The sequence below is a fragment of the Bicyclus anynana genome, chromosome 2 (assembly GCF_947172395.1).
Source record: "Bicyclus anynana chromosome 2, ilBicAnyn1.1, whole genome shotgun sequence".
Classification (NCBI taxonomy): domain Eukaryota; kingdom Metazoa; phylum Arthropoda; class Insecta; order Lepidoptera; family Nymphalidae; genus Bicyclus; species Bicyclus anynana.
This window is the reverse complement of record NC_069084.1, coordinates 1,743,387-1,766,388: the sequence shown is the minus strand read 5'-3', so window position 1 is coordinate 1,766,388 and position 23,002 is coordinate 1,743,387. Positions and strand designations below refer to the sequence as shown.

At 36.3% G+C, this 23,002-nt stretch overlaps 1 non-coding gene across 1 annotated transcript; it reads left to right on the top strand.

The window, feature by feature from the left end:
* The first annotated feature begins 1,345 nt into the window (after window positions 1-1,345).
* On the top strand, window positions 1,346-1,418 carry Trnam-cau (transfer RNA methionine (anticodon CAU)). The gene has a single exon. It is a non-coding gene; the product is annotated as a tRNA-Met (tRNA).
* Window positions 1,419-23,002: the final 21,584 nt, after the last annotated feature.

Genomic DNA, 23,002 nt, shown 5'->3' with positions numbered 1-23,002 from the left:
CAGACAATTAAGAAAATTCTCTGGTATGCTGGTTTCCTTACGATGTTTTTCCTTCACCGTTTGAGACACGTGATATTTAATTTCTTAAAATGCACACATTAAAGTTGGAGGTGCATGCCCCGGTCCGGGTTTAGGTAAATAGCATATCCTTAAGCAAATATCAGTGCGCCAATACTGAGTAACAATTTCGGGTATTACGAAATCAGACCATCATAAGACTTCCGAAGCCGTAGGTACACTGTTATGTAACCTACTTGTTTTGTGACCTGTCTCATGTAATATTAGATAGGATTTTGTGGGCGGCAAAAAGATTACAGAATAACATGTTTTCTTTTGAACTGAGCCTGTGATAGCCACACTTACCTTATTTTATGGCTGATTAATTGCCAGCCAATGATTATTTATAATATACTCGTAGATAATTTATGTGCCTACAAAATCACCGCAAAAGTGATCCGAATTTAGCTACTCCACTGAGCGCACATACGCACATTTTATGTTTACTTACATCGTATATTTATATATATTCGTTTTTACACTTCATTTAAACACACAACTCGACATTGTAAATAATATTTAGGTAATGTGTTTAAATAACTGTCGTTGTTTATTGGGCGACTAAATGAAATTAAGACAATTATACACATTTGTCCGCCTCAGTTTTTGATGCCCTATCTCTAGGATAAAATATCATTGTTGCCAGCCCTTGCTTTTAACATGGGTAAAGTAACTAAATAAGGAGTTAAGACTATAATGTCTTTGGCAGGTACAAAAACTATTCCAAAAACATATGAATATCGAGTTTTTTATACACTTACCTACTAGTATATAGGTCATTCATGGCACCGAAAGACGATTCCAAAACTATTGAAGAGTTTGGGGGAGGCTTTTGTCCGGAAATATCGGATGAATAAGTTATAAAAAAAAAGAATAAATAATAAAATAAATTAATAACCAGACTAAATAAATAAATATGGCGTTGACAGGGACAACGATAGATTTGTTGGATGGTCCTGTTTCAATATTACCTACTTACCTATTACTGAAGTTGAACTAAAACAACTATTACACGTAAAAGTAAAAAAAAATTTGCTTTTATAATTCAACCCTGGTTTCCTAATCATGAACTTGTTCTTGAAACGTGAACATATGTTTGTTTAAACTCGCAAAAGGACGTTCATAGGACGAATCATAATACATTTCGTAGTTATCGTTCATCATGATATTTCTTTTATTTTTTTTTATGGGAAATAATAAAAAAAAAGGTAAGGTAATTTTTCAAAACCTATAATTAAACTCTAGTCAGATATGGACTTGTACAGTAATTTCCAGTGCCACGTCAACAGCCTCGGTAGCGCAGTAGGCAGCGCGTAAGTCTCATAATCTTAAGGTCGTGAGTTCGATCCTCACCCGGGGCATATCTTTTGTAAAATTTTAGCTTTTTATTTTTTTATTTTATTATTTGAACAATGGTTCTTTTTTAAAAATGACATTTATTATTGTAATTCAGAAATGAGAGTCAAAACTATACATAAAAATTTTGATCTAATTTCATAATAGAGATGCTAAATAACTTAAACCTGGCCCTAAGGCTACACAGTTACATATTATTAATAGATAACTAGCGGACGCCTGCGACTTCATCCGCGTGGAATTTAGTTTTTCAGAAATCCCTCAGGAACCATGAACTTTTCCGGGCTAAAAAGTATTCCTATGTGTCAATCCAGAGTAAAGTTTATTTCCATTCCAAATTTCAGCTAAATCGGTTCAGTAGTTGCGGCGTTAAAGAGAAACAAAAATCCAGACAAACATCCAAATTTTACGTTTATAATATTAGTAAGTAGGATGTAAAAATTGGATCGGGAAAATGGGAATAAAAATTTGAAATCCCTAATAAGGGATGGAATTCAAATCCACGAGATCTAGGGTTCGCTCTTCGTTTTTGAACTACAGTCGTACTAATTGGAAAGAAACGAATATTGGTCATATTTATTATTTATTAATATTTTTTACTGACTTTTAAAAAAGAGGTTTCTATTATGTACGATTCACGAATAAATGTCCGCGTATTTCATGCTGATTTCAATGAGGACTATTTGTATTTAACGTATTTACGTTTTAAATAATACCTAACCATATATTAATTAAGGCGGTTTATTTTTATTAAAAAAACATTCGAAGTACCTATTTAATTACGAGAACATTACGGTAAAATAAAACTGCAACCTTTGAAACGTAATAAGGAGTCGCCGCGTATTTTTTTTGTCGAAAAAACTTCCTTATTGATGGTACATTTTCCGCGTTACTCAAGCAACATAATTAAATACCGCAGGTTGCGACTTACGTAGCCTTGAAATTTCTCTGTTTGACAATAGATAGCAAAGAGTACTTATGAACCGCGATAGCCCAGTGGATATGACCTCTGCCTCCGATTCTGGAGGGTGTGGGTTCGAATCCGGTCCGGACCATGCAACTTTTGAATTGTGTGCATTTAAAAAAATTAAATACAGTGAAGGAAAACATCGCGAGGAAACCTGCATACCAGAGTATTTTCTTAATTCGCTGCGTGTGTGAAGTCTGTCAATCCGCATTGGGCCAGCGTGGTGAACTATTAGTCTAACTTCTGTAATTCTGAGAGGAGACTAGAGCTCAGCAGTGAGCCGAATATGGGTTGACGAACGAACGAACTTAAGGTATTTTAAGTATGTACATGAAGACATGGTATGATCAAGTTTTCTAAGTTATCATTAACAGCTTATTTTAACGGCCCAGTTAAGAGCTAGGTATTGTGAAGCTTAGACCTACCATAGGGTGATCACTTTTGACTCTTTGATTCTCATTGACATCAGATATTAAACGACACTCGAAACTTCGTTCGAAAGTCTTAAGTCGCGCGGCATGGTACGAGTGAAGGCCTCCGTAGCGCAGTGGTATGCGCGGTAGATCTACAAGACGGAGGTTCTGGGTACGATCCCCGGCTGGGCCGATTGAGGTTATCTCAATTAATCCAGGTCTGGCTGGTGTTGGGTTTCGGCTTTGACTAGTTACCACCATACCAGCAAAGACGTACCTACCTGCGTACCTTGGTTGCCAGCGTAACTGTCAAAGCCAAGTTTCCTCAATAAAAATCTTACAGATAAGTACATCGCGACGTATTCTCCGTCCTTGCCAATTCGCTATTTACGATAACACAAAAAGACTAGTTTTAAATCCGGATCTAGTAGTTAATGTATCACAAATATTTGTTTATTCGACCCAAAGTCCACTCATTTCCCCATCCCATGCTTAATTATGCATGGAATATGTAACGAATAGTTTAGTATTCATCACAATTCTCGATTCGCACCGAACGAAGGTCAAGAGCCAAGATCTCGGTCGTTTCGACTCGAACCGAACAATGTGTCATCGTTGCTTGAATTCTTAACAACTTTTTGCCTGTACCTTGGTACTGAGTCTTCTTTATTATGTTTTTTAGCATGTGTTATTTTAAATTGCATTCGTGATTCACGTTGAAGTCATTTTCAACCTATTTTAACGGTGCTCTACAGAACCAGGTCTACAGCTATGTGGAACGTCGATTCTCTTTCTGCGATCGGAAACGCTTCGAAAATTCAATAAAAAATTTTAATAAAAATAATTCAACCGACTTCAAAAATATATAACACTGACTGAACTAAAAAGCGAAAAATAACATCATACTAAGTTCTATATATCATATTATGTTCTAATTGATGATCAGTTTGAAGGCGGTGCTAGCCCGATTATGTATTAATTCATGCCATGTAAGAATATTTTAAAATATTAGGTTTTTCAGACAATGTTCTTTCAAATTTCAAATTACAAGAAACGGGTTAAATTAACACAGCACCGGCTTAGCACCGCCTTCAAACTGATTGCAATTTTAGAAAGTTTACCTCGATTTCTCCAGGATCTCATCATCAGATCCTGGAATGGTGACAATGGGACCACCTCAGGAGTATACCCTTTCAAATAAAAAAAGAATTATTCAAATCGTTCCAGGCGTCTTCGAGTAATGAGGTAACATACATACAAAAAAAAAACAACATACAGACGAATTGAGAACCTTCTCCTTTTTTTGAAGTCGGTTAAAAATATATAGGAATAACATTTGCTATCGACAGGTCACGTGGTCAAGCTGTCGATCGGATCTGTCATTCTCGTGATCGTTTTTTTTTCGTGGTCGTCCCTAGACGGGATGCCCTAAACAATTTGCTTAAATAGCTTATAGGCTAATCCAGGACAGCCACAATATAAGTTAACACTCACCAATTAACTGTTATCTCTTAAACTGACGTTGACAAACTGATACCTGCTTAATAGCGGTTTAATGAGATATTATCGCGTCATTATTGGTAGAGACAATTTCGCTTTCCCCTTTGGGCGAGATATAATCAAAATTTTTATTTACATTAACTTGAGGTCATCTGTGCGACCTCCACTTATGATCTTAATCGAATAAATATATTTAAATAAATTTATCGGACAGTCTTATTTATAACTAGGTATATAAGTAATTTTAACGTAGATATCAATACATTAACCCTCAATAGGTATGTAATAATAAATAAAACTGAAGTGTAGATCTGTGATTTCAAAATGATTGTGTTTTATCAATTGCTTATAGTTATTTAAACGGTACTAAAACATCAATATCAACGCATTTTTCCGGTCTAAGAAGTAGGCTACAAGTTACTCAGTAACCTCCTCTATTTTCCAGTGAAAGTCCCTTCAGCTTGGTTGGTCCCGTTCCCTATCATTAACATCTGATAGTGATCGTTAATGAGTTTAACATTATCACCATGAGCCCGCCAGCCCGCATTGGAACAGCATGGTGGGTGTAAACTCCATATCCCCTATATGTCTCATATAAGGAAGAAGGCCTGGCCTTGTAGTGGGCTGTTAAATTAGCTGATATTGAGAATTTTCCGAAGAGAGCCGTGATAGCCCAGTGGAAATGACCTCTGCCTCAGATTTCGGAGGGCCTAGGTTCGGATCCGGTCCAGGGCATGCACCTCCAACAGCCAACTATTCAGTTGTGTGCATTTTAAGAAATTAAATATCACGTGTGCCAAACGGTGAAGGAAAAACATCGTGAGGAAACCTGCACACCAGAGAATTTTTGATATTACCGATTGGCCTAACCACTCTTATTCTGAGAGGACTCGAGCCCAGCAGTGAGCCGAATGTAAGTTGATAATGATGAAGAATTTTCCTTACTTATTACGAAGTCGGCTTTTTTAATTAATTTAATTTTTATTTACCACCCGATTCGAGAACATACCAATAAGTAGTATAAAGGTTGAGATCATTGCAATACGTAGTAACATGTGTGAGTGTAAACAGGCAAAACCCATTTACCTCGTGTGACATGTGTCTGTGTGACCTAGACACAGTGCAGTGCAGGAAGCGACCTCGCCGCACAGGAAACGCCCGGAGGGGTAATTAGTATGTGATGTTTTATGCTAATTGGGTAAAATACTTTCAGTGTTTTACCCCAAAAAATTTCAGGTCATCACTATTATCTGTCTACGAGTAAGTACAGGGTAAGACCAAGCCGTGATAGCCCAGTGGGTATGACCTCTGCCTCCGATTCTGGAAGGTGTGGATTCGAATTCGGTACGGGGCATGCACCTCCAACTTTACAGTTGTGTGAAGAATTAAAGATCACGTTTCTCAAACGGTGTAAGAAAAACATCGTGAGGAAACCTGCATATCTGAAAATTTTCTTAATTCTCTACGTGTGTGAAGTCTGCTAATCTGCATTGGGCCAGCGTGGTGGACTACTGTCCTAACATCTCTCATTCTGAGAGGAGACTCGTGCTCGTGCCGAAAATGGGTTGCTAATGATGATGAAATGAAATGAAATGAAATGAAATGAAATTTATTGTTAAAATAAGTCCTTTTACAATGGTGCTGAGGACCCTGATTTAAGTTTGATAAACCTGTATCTCGGGATCCTCGCTCTTCCTACTTATAATAAAAATAATTTTAACAATCATGAAGGATATGGATTAATAGAAATTAAAACTAACATGCAAAATAATTGTGTGTGTGTGTATGGGTGCGTGTGTCTGTGTTTTGAGTGTGTATCTGTGTGTGTTTGTGTGTGTGTGTGTGTGTGTGTGTGTGTGTGTGTGTGTGTGTGTATGTGTGTGTGTGTGTGTATGTGTGTTTGTGTGTGTGTTTTATTGTGATTCTAATTAGCTTTGTACCAGATAATCTCTAATAACTCAACATACGTAAATGTGTTTGTTAAAGGTTTTGTTTATTTTTCATTTTTTTTTTTTTTTTTTTAGATGATTAAATTTCTATATATGTAATTTTAATAATTCTTCGGTATCATCATACGTTAAGTTATTAAGCCAGCTTGATAATATGAGTTTTAACTCTGATAATTGTAAGTCATAGATATTGATAATTTTGTTTATTTTATTATAAAGATAGATTGAATGGCTTTTATATTGTCTGCTAGCGAAAGTAGTATTACATGAAATGGAGTTTATCACAGCATGGTTACGTCTCCTATTTTTATGCGTGTTGTCGTATTTATTTGTGCGATGAACTCTTGCAATTGATAGTAAAATATATAGTTGTCTTATTGTAAGGATTTTTGTAGATTTGTGTAAATTATGTGTTGAATATCTGTATGGTTTAAAATACATTACTTTCAGGAGTGATCTTTGTGCACGTTCTAAGTCAATGAGTTTAGTCTTGCTGGCAGCGCCCCATGCGGGTATAGAGTATGTTAAGATTGACTGTCCTAGGGCAATGTATATATTTCTTAATTGATCAGGTGGTACAACGTGACGTAGCTTTTTAAAAATCCATATAAGGTTTCTAGTTTTATGAGTTAAACTATCGATTTGTTTGTGCCAATTTAAATGCTGGTCAATTATTACTCCCAAATATTTATACTCACATACCTTATTAATTTTAGGGCAGTTACAATTAACTTCTTTGTGAGAAGGACATGAATGGCATTTAATGTCAAGTTCATATGTAGGCTGTGTACGTTTATTAATCGAGAATGTGATAAATTTAGTTTTAGAAATGTTTAAAGTGAGAACGTTACTATTAAGCCATTGAACAATGTTTCGTAGCCCTTTCTCCGTGTTATGTTTCGCTTCTTCCCAAGTATCACTATGAAATATTAAAGCTGTGTCATCTGCATAGGAGTAAACGTTACATTTATAATTGCAATTTTTAGTAATGTCATTGATATATATTAAGAACAGGGTAGGTCCAAGGACACTACCCTGCGGTACACCGTAAGTTACAGGTTCATCATGGCTTACTGCATTAGCAATTTTTAAACGTTGCCTCCGATTTTTCAAATAGCTTTCAAAAAGCTTAAATGGGGTGCCTCTTATCCCAATATTACTGATTTTATTCAAGAGTATGGGGACAGAAACGGTATCGAAAGCCTTGGCTAGGTCCAAAAATACACCGATGCATTTTTGGCCCCGATCGAGCCTCATTACGATTTCATTTGTGAGGTCAATAACAGCATCTTCAGTAGACAGACCATTTCTGAACCCATACTGACATTTTGAGAGAATTTGGCATTGTTGTAAATAGTGTTTTAATCTTGAGTTTATTATTTTCTCGAAAATTTTGGAAAAAACCGGCAAAAGTGATATGGGTCTATAATTATCCACTAAATTTTTGCTTCCGCTCTTATGTATGGGGTGAATTATTGATAGCTTAAACGCGTCTGGAAAAATACCTTGATCAAAACAGGTATTATAAAGCGATGTTAAAATAGGTACAAGAATCTCCTTGGCTGATTTAACAAATTTAGTGGATATATTGTCCCATCCAGATGCAGAACTGTTTTTAAGGTTCATTATAATGGCGGTAACTTCATTTTCATCAGTATTTATTAGACCGAAGGACTTAAGTGGAGCGTTGCTAACTAAGTTAGGCTGTGAGTTATGAAATACTGGCTGGTTATTTAGTATGTTATCTGCCAAACGTCTTCCCACGTTTGAAAAATAGTTATTTACAAAATTTAAAGAGTCATCTTCTGATGACTTAATACTTAGTAGCTCAGAACTTTGCTTTTTATTTTTAGACATATTTGTAATAGCTTTAATATTTTTCCAAAGTTCAGAAGGGTTTTTAAGGGATTTGTTAATCTCAGTGCGTTCGTAGTTTCTTTTAACTTTCTTTAATAGGTTATTACAATAGTTTCTATACCGAATATAAGTGGTTTTCAATATAGTGTTATCAGGATCCTTTTTAAGCTTATACTGCATGTTATTTCGATTCCGAATACATTTTATAAGACCAGGGGTAATCCACGGTTTAATATTTCTTTTACATTTAGGTATTCTAGTCATAGTTGTATTTGCTTGAATAATTTGATTTAGTTTTTTTATTAAAATATTTGTAACGTCGTCAGGATTATCATTCACAAAAAGTTCGCTAAAATTTAAATTTTGAAGCTGTATTAGGGCCGAGTCTAGGTTTAATTTAGCTATTAATTTGTCTTTACTTTTGCTTAGTGGTGTAGATTGCAATGAGAGAAGTACAGCTTGGTGATCTGTGACGGATGAGTGGAGGACAATAATCTTTTGTTTACTTTGACTCCTTATCATGGCATGATCGAGACAGCTGGTATCCCTGGTAGGATAAGTATGTCCGGGAAAGATTCCTTGTTCAGCAAGAGCATTTAAATACACATGCCTATTTCTATCAGTGCTGTCCTTTGCAATATTTATATTAATGTCACCTGTTATAATTAGATTGTTAAAATTTTTATAGGAGTTTATTAAATTATAAAGGGAATCGACAAATCCGTCAACAGTTTTAAAAGATGGTGAGCGATAAATGGCAAATACAACCGTATCTTTATCAATATTAATTGACATACATGTTGCATCTACTAATGTTATTTCATTGACTATAATTTTATTTATTGTGTTTTTTATGTATATCACTACTCCCCCATTTTGGTTAAAGTTATTTTTGCTACTAAAAATATCGTAATTATCTATTGACGGTAATTGTTTATCGTTATGAATTCGGCACTCAGTTAATATTAAAATTTCACAATCAAATTTTAGGTCTGATAACAATATTAAAAAATCATCGATATTTTTGTATATACTACGGATGTTTTGTGTAATGATGTTTATACTGTTTTTCGGAATTGTACTGTTGTTGAGAATATGTTGCTGACAATTTTGCGGGTTACTTAATAAACACTGAGAAAATTTTAATGATTCTATTTCTTCCATAGACAGTAAGTTAGAAACTTTTATATATGTTATATGATATGTCGTAAAGGTTATAGTTTAAATAATGGGTTCTGAGCTTTATTATTATGATAAATAAGATAATGGTAATGTGAAAAGTGATTAATTGGAAAATATTTTTTGAGAAAAACATGTAATTTGTTGAGAGTGTTTGAGTATTAGATGAGGTGACAATATGAGTAAAGCTTATTAATATGATTTGTACATAAGAATACAAGGAACATTGAAATTTAAGAAAAACAAAAAGGAAAAAATTATAAAATCTTAAAATTAGTCATGCATTGTTTCCCAGTTTATGTATCTGTGTTTCATTAGTTATACGGATAATCGCTGAGTTATCATTCTGTCTAATAAAAACTTTTCCATTTGCTGTCCAGCAGTATTTAAATGAGTTCGTTTTAATTAGTCCTCTTGCTAGGAAGTAAAGTCTATTTGCTTTGGAAGTTAGCTGTTCCACAAGATATATAGGAGCCGTATTATTGTTATGGCCTAGATGTGAGGCATTCAGTTTACTGGTTTTATTCTTTTTGTTGTACAGTTTGGCAGCTTTAAGCATATCCGTCTTAATCGACACAGACGATAATTCTATTATAATCGGACCATCCTTAGTTTGATTGCTTTTGATCCGGTAAATGTCGCGAATATCATATTTGTTAATCATGACGTTAGTTCTATTTGCTAGGTTTAGAAATATTTTTGTAAGGTCATCCTTAGTTTCAGTGCTTGAACTAGGGGCATTCCTTAGCTCCAGAGACGTCTTACGAGCATTTCTTTGGAGTTCTTCAATTTTATCTTCGAGAATTTGAAGGCATTCTTGTTCTTTTTTCTTTTCCTTTTCAAGATTTTCGACCTTACACTTGATTTCTTCATACTGTGAATTCAAAAACGTAATTGAGGTCTCTATGTCAGAATTTGTTTTTTGAATGTTAGTGAGGGTAGTTGAAATTTGATCAAGCCGGACATCATGTTGTTTCATCCATGAACCGATTATCTCCTTAATTTCTTCTTTGAACGTCTCAAAATCAGGTGTGCAAGAATCGCGTCTCTTTCGTTTGTTTCGTAAAAGGTTTATTGTCGAGTCATCATTGGGGTCTTTATTTAAATTCGAGTCAGACTTGCTTATTTCAGGTGATCCGACTCGTAACATTTTTATGTGTAGCCGGCCTTATGCCAAAAGGTAGGAGTCCAAGGCCGAAATTGTCTTTGGATATGTCAGAATTTTAATTGAATGTTGGCAATATTATTTGCCTGACATTGACATTGACACAGCCAATCAGCTGATTTGTTTTGATAGTCTCGGTCACTTAATTGGTCACTAATTAAGATTTTTTGGAATTTATACACTTTTATCTGATTAACGGATGGCGTTGAAGATACCAAAGAAGTCTCTGTTCACAAAATTATCCAGAAAATGTATTCCTATACGCAGTAAAAACACTGTAAATCACTAGCACTGTCAGCCAACAACTGTAAGTCACTGATTTTATGATTTTAGGTTAATTAAGTGGTTATAACTCGTATTTTTAGATTTATTAATCAGGAGCACTGAAATACTGGTGTTTATACGTTGAGACCGGAAGCGGAAGAGGAAGAGATGATGATGATACAGGCATGCCTCCTTATAGCTTGGACCCACCACGCTGCACTAACTCGGGTTGGCGTGATAATGTTAAACTCATTAACGATCACTATCAAATGTTAATCTACTAATATTATAAAGCTGAAGAGTTTGTTGAACGCACCAATCTCAGGAACTACTGGTCCGATTTCAAAAATTCTTTCAGTGTTTTTTTTAAATAACCCATTTATCGAGGAAGATTATATATTATCCCCGTTTCCCTACGGGAACGGGAACCACGCGGGTAAAACCACGCGGCGTCAGCTTGTGACTAACGCAGAAGATTATTAATGGTGACATTTGTGACATCACTAACTTCCCAGCCGAGAAATTGTACCTACTAAATATAATAATCTTGGTAATACTGATTACACAGCTCGACCAAACTCGAATCCAAGACCTCGTGATCCGAAATCATATATGCAAGCCAACGAGGCAGATTATTACACTAAATACAACCTAACTAGTGAAATTAAGCTTCATGGGTGAAAGGCAGGTCTGAACACCAACTAGTCCATGGATTTGAGCCTCGCCGCCTTTTAACAGTACCTATAATCACATTTACGAGAAAATAAAGAATTGTTCTGTTTTCACCGCTGTACGAAGGCTTCTCAGTGGGATGGCAGGCATCGTGATCAATGTTTAAGCAATCGCAAAAGCTTTGGCAAAGTCCAGTGTGGAGGCTAGAAGGGACCACCGTCTCCTGTGACACTTGGATTGTTCGGTGAGGTTTGTGGGCTGAGTAAAGGATAATTGTCTACAATAGTATGTAAAAACCCATGAGACAAAATATTTAATATTTTGCTCATAGTTAGTACTACAAATCGTTCGTTTTCTTATCTAAACGCCTTATGTGCAGATAAATGTGCTGGTAACGACTTCATAAAGTTAACCATTTAAGTGGTTAAGTACCAAAGATTTCCACATATCGCCAATCTAGGTCATATAGACCTAGCTCATAAATAATTCCTAAACAAGAATTCCGCTCAAATCAGGTTCCCGCTAAATTCCATCCACATACGAGCACATAGTCATAGCTGCTTTATAAGGATCGTAATGTTTCATTTAGCTTTGCGACAACCCTCACTGAACCTTTATAACATTTTACTCTATAACATCTCACTCTATAACAAGAGCCGTGATAGCCTAATGGATATGACCTCTGCCTCCGATTTCGGAGGGTGTGGGTTCGCATGCACCTCCAACTTTTCAGTTGTGTGCATTTTAAGAAATTAAATATCACGTGTCTGTCTGCGTACCAGAGAATTTCTTAATTATCTGCGTGTAGACTTCAGTCTAGACGTGTAGACTTCAGTCAGTCGTGTAGACTTCAGTGTAGACTTCACGTCTGCCAATCCGCATTGGGCCAGCGTGGTGGACTATTGGCCTAACCCCTCTCATTCTGAGAGGAGACTTGAGCTCAGCAGTGAGCCGTATATGGGTTGATAACGACTCTATAACGACAGCCTGTGATAGCCAAACCAACCTCATTTTATAAAGTCTGGAATTTAGTCCTATCTTTGGTAAGTAAGGTAGCCAATTATGGAGTTTGGGCCGTCGATGGCTTTTGAAGGTCCAGATCCAAAACCACAATTGTCTAAATGATGAAGTATTTAAAACGTTATTTAAAGTTATCCCTTGACTTTTCGAAACCACCACAGTTCAAAATCAATAATAGTTTACAACAACAACAACCCTTACCTATGGTAGGAGCAGACTATATCTATCAGCTTGTATAGAATGACGCTCTGACCATCTCAGACTATAAAATGTTTTGTTCAGAACTCATCCGCGGAAGTATCACTCTCGATACTTATATCTTGACTTCTTAAAGGATGTCTTCCTTGCATGCCTGTGTTTAGCTGATATATTTACACTTGCGTGATCATCCATCAATCTGTTCGGTCCATCAATTATTACTAGGACAAAAAATAACTTTCAGTGAGTAAATTAAGCAAAGTTACAGAAATAAAGTACTTAATAATGTACTCGTATACATGAATTACTGAATCATTTCGTATGTTGCCATTTGCGAAGCCCTCAATGTCGGTCGGAAGGAAGTAAGGTCAAACAAGACATGTTATCAATAACGACACTACCTGCCGAGAGTCGCAGTAGGTATATTTCAAGAGAGAAAAATAAAATACATGACTGCTATAAGAAGACTTTTTTACCAGCTGTCTACCTACTTTATATTTATAGATTCAGTATATCAAAGATCGTTGGTTTAAAAATTGAAATTGAAAACTTTATTAGGGCACTTTTAAGATGGGAAGAAAGCTTCGCGTGAACACCATTCTTAGATACAAAATTACGGATGTCATCTCTTCATCTGCTTGCCTGCTGCTTGACAATGCAACAATATTTTACCATAGAGCTGGTTGCCTGGCTGAGTTGGGTATTAGGTTGAATGGTTAGGACTGATCACCCGTCTAGTCTCATCAGACATCCTCTCTAGAAATATATATGTAGTCTGATGATGGAATCTTGTGTTTTAGATGGTAAAGCATTTATAAAAAAGTCTTGTTTTTAATATAAATATTTCTTTGTCCATCTTTTGCTACCAAAGCTGGGCTTAGTTAAGGGCTGGGCTAGGGCCTGAAACATAAAGTGGTTAGCTTATGTTACTTCGGATCACGAAGTCCTGGGCTCGATTTCTAGGTCTGGCTATTAAATATTGAGTTTTTCTTTCTTTCAAATTCTCGGTATAAATTCTCAGCCCAAAGTTGGAAACACTGTGGTATTGCGATATCCTACGCCTACGACGAGCACGTTAAGGCGTCTGGGTCATTATCATTAGCATCTACTAATATAGTTATCAAAAGCCTAAGCCGGTCAACCTGCATTGGAACAGCGTGGTGGGTCTAAGCTACATATCCCCTCTCCTATAAGGACGGAGCCTTGGACCTGGGCCAAAATAAGCTGATAATGATGATATACACTGAATAAACCTTGCAATGTGGATTAAATATGACATCGTTCCAGTTTGCTTGTAATCTTGGAACCAAAACAAACAACACATGTTTTTCTAAACCTTTACCGAAAAGAGGCTTCTCTAGGTCAGATCGCATTCATCTCCGAATGCGTCCGAAGAGATGGATTACCTTACCAAATTAATGTTACTATTTAGTTCAGGAGACGACCTGATAAAGTCTTCATGTATGGATACTAATTTGAGGTAAAATAAATATTTGGCGCGTTCAGCGTGCTAATAAATAATATTATATGCAAACTAGCTACCCCGGCAAAAATTGTTCTTCCATCTCTTTCATACAAAAGTACCAAAATCACGATTTAAAAATGGGGGGTAGGTGAAAATAATTGATCAAGGCGTGTCGTAAAAGTGCGACCATATACACCGTGACACGAGATTGGTACCAAAAATACACAAACCATTTAACAATTTATAAGCTCAGTTATAAAAGACCCTTTAGGCACAGTTGTGAATGTTTTGGTTCATAACCGAATGCGTTTCATTCCCAGCTCGAAAAAAATCGTATTCTTAATTTCTGAAGTCAAGTCTGGTTGAAGAGTTCAGCATGGTCAATAGATGTTACTCTACCCTTTCTGTAAAATACTGCGTAAAAACAAATTAAACGTATAAATTAGTTTTAAAAATGATTTCTCTTCCAAATTATCTCACTACCATCTTAAATAGCACCATATCATAATACGAATCATCGCAAATAAGTCAAGGTAGTCGCAGTTAAGGGTTATCTTAAATTTGATTAAAAATGACGTCACCTTTTGGTGTAGGTAATCGTTATTCGGTACTCGAGGTTTTGTCAATCGGATCATGGCCTATAATCTGCAGCGAGATGAAAGAGGACCATTTATCAGCGGAACCCTAAGACCTGCCATGTCACTCACGACTCCATTCGCGATACTTTCAATGCCAAAATATAATAAGGCCAAGATCACACCACATACTTGTGTACTTAAGTTCTTTAAGACTCGTATGGGCGTGCAAGTGATAAGTGAAGAGCGAGCAGAACTCCTTAATCAACGCATTTCTATTTTTATTTTTTTTTAATTACGGTAACAACAATATCAAATATACAACGGTACTATAGCTTAGCAACTTCGTTCGTAACGCTCCCGATGTTGTGCGCGGGCCGGAGGCGTGTAGCGATGAATGAAAAACCGATGCACGTCACTTCATCGCACGCACGATTTCACACCTACAGTCTTTCCCCCTGTTGCCCGCATATCATGGGAGTGTTATTAACGACCTTGCCAGACTGTAACTGTTTTGTATTTAATAGCACAATCAATAAATAAGAAAACATCCCGATGCAAATACATCTTGATTTTCAGCACAAATTCTTGATCTAATTGTTGTCATTTTATAGCTCGTCGTTCTCAAATATTACGAGTATATTATTTCCCAGATCAATAAAACAACTAATTCTACAGACAATCACACAAAAAACACACATTTAACTTGTGATATGTGATATGTGATAGTGGATATGACCTCTGCCTCCAATTCCGGAGGGTGTGCATTTTAAGAAATTAAATATCACGTGTCACAAAAGGTGAAGGAAAGCATCGCGAGGAAACCTGCATACCTGAGAATTTTCATAATTCTCTGCGTGTGTGAAGTCTGCCAATCCGCATTGGGCCAGCGTGGTATTGGCCTAACCCCTCTCATTCTGAGAGGAGACTCGAGCTCAGCAGTGAGCCAAATATGGGTTGATAATGATAATGTGATAACCTTCATTTTGTGTCGGGGATTTAAAAGGCTTTTCTCCTATCATTTACAGCAAGCGAATAATTGCCGATACACCTGTGTCAACAGTCCAGCATATGTCACGAGCGAGTAACTTGCGCATGTAGTAGCTACTTGCGCATGTAGGCGTATATGTGTACTTTTATTGAACGGGTTCGTTTATTGAAAGAACGGAATGTAATTATTTGTAATGTTATGCCACTGAAGATAACCTTTCGTTACGGTCGCCTCCATCCGAAAAAGGACAAAGCATTTCGGAGGTAATAAAAACAAAGGATCAATTTTGATTCATCATAAATATTTATACTTTTAGAATTGAAACGAGCTTAACTTGCCGGAAGTTCAAATAATTTAAATATATTTTATTGTGTTTTTCAACATTATTAACTAATTTTAACGGCCGATTTCAGAACTAAAGCTCCCTCCTCATGCGAAAGGGGAATATGGATTTTAGACCCACCATGCTGATCCATTGCGGATTGGCTGGTGATAACGTTTAATTTTGTAACGACTGCTGACGTTTGAACGTGCTCTTCAAGTCATAGTAAACTTCCCCAGTACGGGCTGAGAATTTTTACTGATAATTTCTTGGAAGAAAGGAAGGCTCGATATTTTAGTGCCTGACCCAGACCACAGAATACATATGTACAAGTATCTAGACTCGAACTCGTAATCCGAAGTCACATAGCTAACCACAGGACAGTCACGGTCGGTCGGTCACTGACGGTAAATTCGGTCACTGACGGTAAATTCGGCCACTGACGGTAAATTCGGTCACTGACGGTAAATTCGGTCACTGATGGTAAATTCGGTCACTGACGGTAAATTCGGCCACTGATGGTAAATTCGGCCGCTGACGGTAAATTCGGTCACTGACGGTAAATTCGGTCACTGATGGTAAATTCGGTCAAGCCGTTTCCGAGGAGTTTGACCACAAACACCACACCTAACACTAGAGTTATAAACAAGCAGTGCACAAGGTTTTTAACTAGGGTATGCGCTAAGTTAAAAATTGGAAAATTCCTGTCTAACTTATATTCTGTGGTCCACCATAGGTTTGTATTGAGTCCTTAGGATAGGCAGTGTTTTTTTGCATCTATAAAATGCACGCCACTGTAAATCTAGGTACCTACTAGCCAACGCAATCCACTTGGTTTTCGTACCATTGAGAATATGGGGATAAAATAGGTATAGCCTAAGACACTCATATTACACAGCGTTCTATTGGTAAATAAATTTTCAAAATCGGTTCAGTAAATTCAGAAACAACCACACAAATTCACAAACACAAACTTTACATTTTTTTAAATATTAGTAGTATTAGTCGTATAGGATTTCAATAATCGATCTGATTTTAATATTACTAGAAACAAAGTCAAATTAAACAATGAAGTGCGCCGGCCACAGTTACTGATACAAATCAAATTATTTTGAATTAATAATTATAAATTGAATTAATACTAAAAACTGATTTACACTTAATTTGAATTAATCACGAACAACAATGGTGTTTATAAATGAGTTAGCGTTGTGGGAACTTGGTATATAATTACAGACTTTTTATGATGTAATATGATATTTGTATCGTTTTATTTATAGTGCACTAGCGGAACCGGTCAAGCTTCGCTTTTACTTATGTGCACTTCTTCCCTATCCGTACCCTACATTACCCTACTCCTACTTTACTCCTACTCTACCCCTACCCTACCCTACTTCCCACGTCACTCGGGCCATTAAATTCTTCTTTCTTACATAAAATCTTCAGTAGGTAGCCCTGAAGCCAATGGTGTTATACCCTCGTGCCTTAAATAATGCGTTATGTTGTTATTATCTATAACGATGGTTTTTTTTTATTCTTTACAAGTTCGCCCTTGACTGCAATTTCACCTGATGGTAAGTGACGATGCAATCTAAGATGGAAGCGGGCTAACTTGTTAAGAGGAGAATGAAAAACCAAACCCCTTTCGGTTTCTACATTACTTCGTACCGGAACGCTGAATCCAGTCTTGTAAATCCACCGCACTTACCACTGCACCACGGAGGCTGTCAAACTTTTATACCTCAACAGTGTGGATTTCGTATTCATTGCTATTTGTCTACCCAGCAGGCAATCGAACCCACGACCAGGACCACAAAAGCATAAGCACCATAGAGGAGAGACAGGGTATGAAGATTGTTACGATAAAAAAAACTTATTATTGAGTTACCACAGTATAAATGTGAATAAATATTATGACCTAAAAAACGAACTAATTAAAAATGGCTATGTAGTTAGTCTGTACGCCGTAGAAGAAGGTGCGAGAGGATTACCTGCAAAATCTCTCTATAACTTGCTTAAAGACCTTGGCCTCTCTAGAAGTGCAGCTAGTTCCATATTAGAACGAGTATCCAAAGCTGCTCTAATAGGATCTTACCTTTGGATAGATAGGGAGAACAACACGAGCAGAGAAGGGGAGTGTTGATCGATCGTCAAGGAATTCCTTAACCCTACATCCAGTAGTCACAAGTCCTGGACTTTGCTTGGTGTTTTTCTCTCTACCACGCGATGGACCCGGCACCTGCACGGTGAATCCATGGAATGCTAAGATATTCGTCTCAAAATTAAGCAACACTTATATCATACTCGAGCAGGTTAAGCCACAACATGTGTGTTACTAAATCACTTTCGCGAACAATAACGGGTTTTCCTCACCGCAGCCTTACTCTTATCAAATCTCTCGTTATATTGTCTTTGTAAATGAATTCTAGGAAAACAGTCATGGGGACGTACAAATTGACTAAAATTTTCAAGGAAAGTTTTATGTCATCATACTAATTCTTTCTGAAGACCAAATTATCAAATTTCGGAAATTATTTGAAGAAAAAGATTTACTATCGGAATATACCTATATGTAAATATCGTATACCCCAAATTTAATTGAATACTTAATACACATTAATGTTTAATGTATATGTACCGATTTTGTTAAATGTAGAATTTAGACAAAATATTATTTCAAATTTGGAAATTGTTGTTTATAAGAATATATTTTTTGAAATTTTCTTTTTTTCGCTTTTCTAAATGTTGTCACCTGTAAATACCTGAGAAGTAAACTCCCTAATTACAATGCAAACGGTTAAATGATTAGCGATATCATGACTGCAACAAGTTATTACTTTGAACGATTAGCTGTACGAAACACCGGCATTAGTTTGATTTCGGTGTTTAACAATGCGCTACCTACTGATCAGCTTGAAGGCGGTACCAAACCGGTGAGGTATTCATTAAAGCCATATCATATCATATGCCAACGATTTAGCTTATTCCGAAAATTCTTTCTTATGGTTCTTTAAGGAAATTTAATGATTTATTGATTTGGCTCTGTTTTGGTTTACTACATTTTAATATTGTTACATTATGAAAAGTTTGTATAAAAGCTTGCTCTAATTTCTTTAAATAGTATTATTTTAAAAACACTACTAATTTCCAATTTTATATTTGTCGATTATGTCTAGTATCATACGGATTACAGTTAGATAGTTACAAATTGCGGGTTTTCTTTTTGTTATCACCATCTCGCAGATACCTAGAGCAAATACATATGTAGGTGTATACCTAAATATTTTGTAAAAGGTCACAAGTCACATGTTTATTTGTACAATATTCACTTTAGAGTTCAGTTCAAAACTATTAAATGCCATTTATAAATATAAACAAACTAGGTAATAAAATGGAGTCGGTCTTTTTTAAACGTGTCTTTAAGTGCTAAATAAACATTTTTATTGTGGCTTTATTTACACGCACTTAAATTAAGTGTGGGTGCTTATATTAAGCGATTGCATAATAAACACACAATGAAATTAGTTATAAATAATATGTTAATTGAATTATTCAAATAACAAAAGTCATTTTGAGGTTATGTAGTCTATAGTTAAGTACCATGTGTGTAGCATTTTTATTAGATTGTAGTCAAGGGCTAACTTGTAAAAAGTTGCCCTTGACTACAATCTCACCTGATGGTAAGTAATGATGCAGTCTAAGGTTATAACCAACGGTCTAACTTGTTAGGAGGAGGATGAAAATCCACACCCCTTTCGGTTTCTACACGGCATCGTACCGGAACGCTAAATCGCTTGGCGGTACGTCTTTTGCCAGTAGGGTGGTAACTAGCCACGGTCGAAGCCTCCTACCAGCCAGACCTGAACAAATTAAGAAAATTTCAATCTGCCCAGCCGGGGATCGAAGCCAGGGCCTCCGTTTTGTAAATCCACCGCGCACGCCACTGCGCCACGGAGAAACATAATGAGAGAGAAACCTTCATTTCATCATTATCATCATATCAGTCGATGCACGTCCACTGCAGGACATAGGCCTTTTGTAGAGACTTCCAAACATCACGATACTGAACCACCTGCATCCAGCGAATCCCTGCGACTCGCTTGATGTCGTCAGTCCATCTGGTGGGGGGTCGGCCAACACTGCGCTTACTAGTGCGGGGTCGCCATTCCAGCTTTTGGGACCCCAACGTCCATCGGCTCTTCGAACTATGTGCCCCGCCCATTGCATTCACACGTAAGGGGCCCCTGTAGCCTACGCTACAGCTAGACAGATACTTATAAGAATTATAAATACTTAAATAGAATTTATTACATATTTACAATTTCCTCTAATAAGTAGAGATTGCGCAGGAAACTTATAAAACAAAAGGAACTAGGAAAAATTACGCTAAGCGATGAAATTAATTCATTGGTAATTCATTAATTTACCTAACTTTATAAACACTTTTAGAAGGAAAATGAGATTGTCGAAATACTTCCGTTTTATGGCACAGTTGGTACTGTGGTTCTCAAAAGAGAGGTCCTGGTTCGATTCCCATAATTTTTTATTTTATTTAATTAATTTTGACGGCCTCCTTAGTCCGTAGTTTTATAAAGCTGAAGGGTTTGTTTGTTAGCTTGTTTGTTTACTCCGATTTGAAAAATGCTTTCGATGTTAGTCCATTAGTCGAGGAAGGCTCATCATCATCATTATCAACCCATATTCGACTCACTGCTGAGTTCGAGTCTCCTCTCGGGAGGAAAACTATAGTCTATATATTATCTCCACGGGAACGGTAACCACGCGGGTGATACCGCGCGGCGTCAGTTAGTCGGTATTAATGTGGTCAGCTTCAAATAAACAACCTCAAACGCATTGTCAGGCGTCCAAAATCATTAAAATTAAATTCAAAATATAAAGTAAAGCTAAGTCATTTGTATATAATGAGACAACCCAAACAAAACTCTATGGTAACTTGAGACTCATTCAAAAAAATATCTCTTAGAAAGTAAAAACAATAAAATAGGCAAGAAGCGGAAGTAGATTAATGCACCCGAGATTGTAGGAATTGCGGAGATTTCCTTTGCGTTTAGAAAGCGAGCGTGATCGCTGGCTACATGAGAATACTTACTTAATGACGTCAGCAGAAGACGTCATCAATTTCTTGCCTTGAGATCTCGGGTTCGAATCCTTGTTTGAGCCAGTGGTTTGATGCAAAAATGCACTGCCTACCCTGACGACTGTATTTCAAAACTTTATTGGAGAAGAAATTTTTTATTTCGTACATTTTGTACGAACAGTGCCTACCCTAGTTATAGTCCTGTGCACGCCACAGGTTTGAGCTAAGCAGTTAAATAAATGATCTTTTTGTACAAAACTATACAATGATACTTTAAAGGCGTCTCCCTTGCTATCAATTTCAGTGATACACAGTCAATATTGTATCGTATTAATGACTGTGTGCAGGCACCCTATCTTATAAATACTAGTAAATTCACTCGCAGCAGCGTGGTGGGTCAAAGCTCCATATCGACCTATCTAGTGAAGCCCAGCGTTTTCATATGACCTACCACATAATTTGCCTCTACGGTAGGACTCTAACAGTGCAACGGTTCGACATGTGAAATAAGAGATTATTAGGACAATTTTAAATCATCATCATCATCATTATCAACCCATATTCGGCTCACTGATGAGCTCGAGTCTCCTCTCAGAATTAGAGGGGTTAGGCCACCACGCTGGCCCAATGCGAATTGGCATTTCACACACGCAGAGAGTTAAGAAAATTCTTAGGTATGCAGGTTTCCTCACGATGTTTTTCCTTCGCTGTTTGAGACACGTGATATTTAATTTCTTAAAATGCACACAACTGAAAAGTTGAAGGTGCATGCTCGGACCGGATTCGAATCCTCACCCTCCGGAATCGGAGGTCATGTCCACTAAGCTATCACGGCATAAATTTAAAAAGAGAATAATATACACAAACTTAGTACAAAAAATATACACGCTTTTACTGTGGTTTCGTAAACAAAAGGAAAATAAATGCAGTAAAAAGTTATTATCATCGTTTGCACATTACAACTTCATTTCCGACATTCCAATGTTCCTATAAAGCATGGAAACCTGTGTACACTGCACTCATACTTCCTTCTTTAAATGATCATCAATAATTTGTTGTCAAAGAGCTAGTGGTAGTTTTTGTCAAGAGACTTCATGGGAGTTTGTTTTTAAACTCACAATAACAATGGATTGTCGAAGCTGAAATTCATGAATCCAGTTGCCCATTGGACTTATGATTCATCTATTTCTGGTTCACTTAATAGATAAATATTTAAAATTAATTTTGCTATCATCGTCATCATCAAACTATACTGTAAATATACTACACAAAATGAGTTGTGTAAATTCCAAATGTCCAAATTGACGTAATAGGTACACTAGTGCATTATCCAAAAAAAAATCTAGAATAGTTCAAATAATTTATTAAAAAAATATCTAAATTTGTCATTATAACTTTATCATAGAATATATTAATTAAAACTAAGAATTACACAGTTTATTAAATTTAAATTTATAATAAATAAAATAATTATAACAAATACACACCATCTAATTGTTCAAATATCTAAATTAATATTAATAATAATATTTTTCTAGTCGGTAGACTTATGAGACATTTAAAAATTTTAGAAAAAACCATTCAAATTGTTTTGTATTAATAGATATATCGTAAAAATACGTTGTGTGTAAGGTAAGTAATTTTCTTATCACAATATTTAACCCCTTCAAATAGTACCCAATCTCTTATACTATAATTTATTAAGTACATTTATACTCATCCTTGTCATTCGTTTCCGCCATGTTTCCTTATCGGCGCGCAATTATTTATAGGTAACCTAGGTCAGGCCTTGGAGATAACAACTGCGACACTCGAGTATGTTATCCTAATGATGCTTTTATTTAATTAGCCCTGTTATAGACGAATAGCATTCCATTGACTTACCGTGCGGGTGCCGGGTCCATAGTATGACTAAAAGAAAACGCAAAGCAGAGGCCGGGACTTGTGACCTGGG